Below are 6000 nucleotides of genomic sequence, written 5' to 3' on the forward strand. Positions count from 1 at the left end.
GTTCTCTTCTTCTTTCATCTTAAGGCTTTCAAATTGTCTTTGATGGGTTTGAAGCTTTTCCTTCTTCGCTTTATCATCTCCTTTGTAGATATTCTTCAACCTATCCCACATGTCTTTAGCTGATTTGCAATGCATAACCTTCACAAACTTTAATTCAGATAATACACACAAAAATTACATGTTTGGCTTTCGCATTGTTCTCACTTTCTTTCTTCTCAGCCTAATCCATAGAGGGAGTTGAAGGGATTGTGTAGCCATTTACAACCGATTGCCAAATGTTATACCCTAGGGTGTTCAAATAGGTTTCCATCCTTATGCTCCAAAAAGCACAATTTGTCCCATCAAAAAATGGTGTCTTGTTTGATGAGAATCCATATCCTTATTGCTTGACCATATGTGCTCCTTTTTAGATCTTCCTTCAAGCGGTTAGGCTATATTCCAAGGAACCTTCTCTGATACCAATTGAAGAGCACTCGGTTATACTGAGAGGGGGGGGGTGAATCGGTATTTTACTTTTCAAAACTTAATTAATCACAATAGCAATACTTCAAAACTTAATTAATCACAATAGCAATACTTCAAAACTTAAAAATCCACAACACTAACGCAAATGCAAGACCTAGCAATTAGGAACACAAAAACACATGATTTACGTGGAAACCCTTGTGGGAGAAAACCATAGCAAAATATTGCTTGTATTAGAAACTTCTTACAAACTTCGTAGACCCCAATCCACTTTAGATGATTTGTAGGCACCAACCCACTGAAGACACCCATCCCCACAACTGAGCACCAACTCAGCAAGAGACACCAATCTCCTTGAATGCTAAGCACCAACCTCCAAAAGAATGATGTAATAAGTACTTCTTCTTGAATCAGACCCAACTCTCCTCCACAAATCTGCTCTAAAAGATTTTCTTTAAATCTGCTTATGATCTTCAATATTTTCCGCTCGTAGGTCTGAAATAATTCACCTTAAAATCTTCTCATAATCTTCAATATTTTATGCTCATACGTCTGCAATAATTCACCTTAAAATCTGCTCATACATGCACCTTAGATAAAGTCTTCTGTTGGTGTAAATAATTATTCATCATGGATATTATTACACTATACTTAAGTTTACTTAGGAAATGCATTTCATAGTAGTTTGGGTATGAGACACTTGGGTGTTTGTGCCACATTGGGATAGTGTGTGTAGGAGAATTTCCACCTTTTATGGTGTTGATCTTGTTACTACTCTATCATATCCACTTATTGTGGAGTGATAATTCCACCTTCGGTGGGTGATCCACCTCATGTGGAATATTATATTATTTCTCCTACCTACCCACACCTATTTCCTACCTACCCTTGTTTCTTATTAAGCCACATGTCATGTTTGTGTGCTCACATATCCATATAGCCTTGCCTATATAAGCAGGATCATATTCATTGTATGTAACGAATGCTTAATGATCCAGTTGATCATATTTTTCATCTTGATAAAATACAGTTTATTTCTATCATCTATTTTGTTCTTTCTTATTTGTGCTTTCCATTGCCTCTTGATCTTGGCAAAATCTCACATCTTCTCTAGATCTGCTCTAAAACGGGAATAATATTCAATGAATGCTTGTTGAAATGAACCTCCAATGATCTTCCTTTTATACATGCTAATGCACCCCTTTATCAACAGATGCAACCCTCCAAAACAGATAGGCCAAGGCAGCAAAAGAATTATTTTATTTTATTTCAATTGCATCCCAAGATGGGGCACTCATCTCTAGGGGGTCGGCCCACTTGTAAAAATAATTTTTATTTGAAAATTAAATGTAAAGGACGGGAACCCAAATATGAAGGGTCGGCCATCAAGATAAGACATGGATCAGCCAGCATAATAAAGCATGATTTTTTTTATTTAAGGCAAATTAAATATCCCACATTGGACGCCAATGTAGGGAGGGTCAGCCCAAATATTAACAAAACCTTTCTTGCCCAAGTTTATTTATTTAATTTATTTTATGATAACAGAGATTTCCTTGCACCTATAGGAGGGCAATCATATGATAACAACAAATTTATGCAATTAATAAACTCCCCTCCATAGCTGGCCTTTGACATCAATGACAACAATTTCCAGCATCTCCTTTCCTTCTATCAAATTGCACACAATGGAGTAGGGAAGACAGTTGAGTTCACATGTAATTCAATGTTATCAGAGATTTGCAAGTAGAGAGATTATTGCAATTGGGACAATTGATCATGCATCTCAATTGTATGCCTTCTCACACTTTGCTCCTGATGATCTTGCAATGCCATTAACTGGTTTACAATCTTGTGCATCTAGAGTGGATCAGATATCTGAGGAGAAGTTTGGTCACTTGAACCTATTTGTCTATGTGTATTTCCATCAACCTTGGTTCTTTAGACTTGTGTTGAGCCTTGCATCTTCAGAGATTAGCTCAATTCAGCAAGATGTTAGTTGTCTTTCAGTTTTAGTTTTGTGGAATGACTTCTTGCAAAATATTACAGTAATATTTGTTGAATCACATATTGCAAATGTTAGGGACATGATTGAGGATATTCACTTCCTCTTTCATGTCAGCCACAACATGCCTGTTATCAAATCATCATTGCCTTTGGAGGATGTTCTGCAGGGATCTTCACAATTGTTTGGATTTGCTTCATCTGATTTGTCATCTTTTGATTGCCTTGTGGTCACTTTGAGCAGTTTTCCGAGGCACTCATCTTGAGACATCTTCTCCTTAAGGAGTTTCTTCTACATTCACCATTGGAATTGTTTCTTACTAAGGGGAGCAACAATGTCTGCAGATTTTGGATCATCTTCAATGTTCTTCGAGCATTCCATTTTAGTAGAGGAGCTACTTTCTTGTGGGGAGGATTCATTGTCTCTTCTTTTCTCTCCAATGCGGGGGATCTTGATTGTACTTATGTGACCGAAGCAGTAATTAGGGGGACATGTTGATTCCTGCTTTCTTTTGTCATATGTACACTTTTATTTCTTTTTTTCTTTTGGAGAGGAGTTTCTTCCCATAAGGTTTTCTCATTTTCTCCGGTTATGAGAGAATTGTTTGTTTGTATATGGGTACCTCATCAGGCCTTGTAGCTGGGACCTATTCTGCATCCATCATTGCATTCATCATTAGTTTTTAGCTTCCGCCTAAAATGTACTTAAGGAGTTATTAGAGTAAATAGGAAAATTTATCTATTAATGCCTCTTTTATCTTATGCACTGAAGCTAAACTTAGGAAATGTTTTTTTATTATTAGATTGTGCTTTTTTTCCTCAACATAGGATAAAGACACTTGTCATAATCTAGTGATATCCTCACCTACGGTTTAATCTAGGGTTTCTTTTTCCTTTTCATATGGATCAAATATTCATTGTAATAATCCTTTCAGGAAATTAATGCATCAATATAATTCTCAAGTTGTTGCGTAGATCGGTTGCTTTGATCTCTCTTTGCGAGAGGTATTTTTCTTGTAGGTAATTTTTGGGAGCCATGGGTTCAACCGTCAGCTCCAACAATCCATTCAAACTTGTGATGTTATGTTTATTTCAAGTCTAATTATGGACAGCACTGTTCTATTAGTTGTATGCCTGTAAATTATTGAGAATCCTTCATTGCAAATTTGAATAAAATTTACATTTTAGTAAAGGATAATCATACTTATTTCTGTGTGAAACGGTCCCAAGATCACCATTTATACAAGGCTCAACCATGGCTGCCTCCGTGGTCTCCATCTTCTCTGCAATCTTCATTCATTTTATCAAATGCTCATCAACGTAGGCAATTTTAATAGTTTCCTTGGGAGTAATGGTAGCACTTAAGATAACATTATCTACATAAGTAACATGAATAGCTTCATTGGGAGTAGTGAAGCAGTTATGACAACTTTAAAACTCAAAGAAGATAACATTATCTACGTAAATAACATGAATAGTTTCATTGGCAGTGATGAAGCAGTTATGATAACATTAAAAAGTAAAACAGATACAGAGACTTACAAAGAAGATAACATTATCTATTTGAGTAACATAAATAGTTTCATTGAGAATAATGAAGCAGTTATGATAACATTAAAAATTAAAACAGATGCAGAGACTTACAAAGAGCTCTCTAGCTTTTTGCCCCTCTACATATGTTTCTTGAGCAATCAGTATAATTGATGCTTCTATACATAGCTCTAATTATGTACGATGCCTGCACAAACATCCATATTTATCTAGTTAACTTTCGGAAATGTTTGTCAATGCAAGTAAGATTATCACCGCATTAGAATAATGGTAGTTGTTAGGATAGCATCTGAAATAAAGTTTACATCATTTAAATACCAAACTTATTTTCCTTTTAACGGATGCTTCTTGACCTATTATGCAATTATATAGTTGATTCTCCAACAAAATAGAATGAATCCGATTGCAACAACTTATGCGGACTAGTTTCTAACCTTCCAAGCAAGTATGGTGATATCATATTGAGGATTATTGAAAGAGGAAGCTGGATTTATAGGAACCCCAATAGCTACTTTCGCTGAAACCTGAATGCAACAGGTTATACCATCCTGCAAGAACCATTTCCAATAAATAGGAAAAGCCAAATTAAAAAGAAATGAAAATGAAAATAAAAATTGGCATGTCCCATCAATACTACACAATTTCAGGTGCCTGTACAAAGCCTATGCAACAACAGTAACATATTTCTATTGGATATTAATCATCCAACAATTAATAGGCATACAATCTCCAATGTACATAAAACCCTGGGCTTAATTGTTGACCAATCCTGGACTATAGTGATTGCACGGTATACACAAAATGGATTTGTCGAAAAGGTTTGTCCGTAACCTTTGCTAGCAGTCTGTGTGCCAGTACTAGAATGGACGCTTTGGAATAGGATATGGGCATACATTAGAGCATAATCGAAGGGGTGTTTTGTCAGCTATTATAGTTGGAAATGCTTAAGTAGACATGTGAGCAAAATGTGGAAGCATAGACAAGGTAGTGAACTATTTGACAGAATGCCTCAAGGAAATATGGTCTCATGGAATCCCATGGTTGAAGGTATGCACAAAATGGGTTTCTTTTAAAGGATTTACAGACTTTCAAGTAAATGCAATCGGGAGGTGCAAAGCCGAACTCCACAACTTTTGTCAGCATCCCGCCCGCCTGTGTCAAAATGGGAGCTTTGGAACAGGGATGGACACCTACAAAAACATAATGGAAGGGAGATTTTTGTTAGATGTTTTTGTCAAATGGATGTCAAGCATTTAAAATTTCACATTTCCTTGTACATTGAAGGGGTAAATTGTTAATCGTCATCTCTTTTGTGGGCATAACTATTCATTATTAGTCGTTGGATATTATTTTATTGTTTAAGGAAACTTATATGGTGTTTCATATGATCTTATCTAGGGTTTCTCAATACTTTTTCTCTCATTTTTATTTTTCTTTTGTAATTTTATATTAAAAGTGAGCAAAAAACCAAATAAATGTATCATATGAAGGAGATGCCAAATATACTGGAAAATTATCAATTCAATAGTAATTTTTAAAAGTTTTGTGAATGTTTATTGTTATTCATTAGAGAAGTCCCACTAATTTTAAAAATATATATATCATATTACATATTAAATCTCTATGTTTCCTTACATTGCAAACAATCTCTATGAAACACCATAGAGATTGTCGAATGATTATATATAAAATCTCTATGTAATTTGATGGTTGAATGATTCTTATAACATTTCATTGAACAATTCAAGTGCATTAACTAGAAGGGTTGATTTCTAGAGCATTTTGTCTCCCTTTCTTTGATCATAGTCATGTTCTTGCACTTGAAATTCTTTAGTTTAATGGTAAATAATATATATGATAATAAATGTCATTTGAAGTTCTATATGATTGTATTTCAATAAAAAAAATTGATGTTGGACATATAGTATCATATATATTATTTACCAAGGCTCTTCACATACTAATTACCAAGGCTCATCA

The 6000-nt window shown here is 34.8% G+C and overlaps 1 long non-coding RNA gene across 3 annotated transcripts in view; it reads right to left on the reverse strand.

Annotated features, from left to right (window-relative positions):
- The window catches only part of LOC131050629 (uncharacterized), a 41587-nt gene extending 36249 nt beyond the window's left edge, over nucleotides 1-5338 (reverse strand). Inside the window, exons 1-3 of one of the 3 annotated variants that reach the window (XR_009106985.2) lie at nucleotides 4852-5330; nucleotides 4455-4568; nucleotides 4114-4207 (exon numbers count right to left, since the gene is read on the reverse strand). This is a non-coding gene — a long non-coding RNA (uncharacterized LOC131050629). Of the gene's footprint in view, nucleotides 1-4113; nucleotides 4208-4454 lie in introns of all 3 variants that reach the window. The other 2 variants (XR_009106984.2, XR_009358818.1) reach the window with 2 other exon arrangements.
- Nucleotides 5339-6000: the final 662 nt, after the last annotated feature.

Source organism: Cryptomeria japonica, chromosome 8 (genome assembly GCF_030272615.1).
Source record: "Cryptomeria japonica chromosome 8, Sugi_1.0, whole genome shotgun sequence".
In the NCBI taxonomy this organism is placed as follows: Eukaryota; Viridiplantae; Streptophyta; class Pinopsida; order Cupressales; family Cupressaceae; genus Cryptomeria; species Cryptomeria japonica.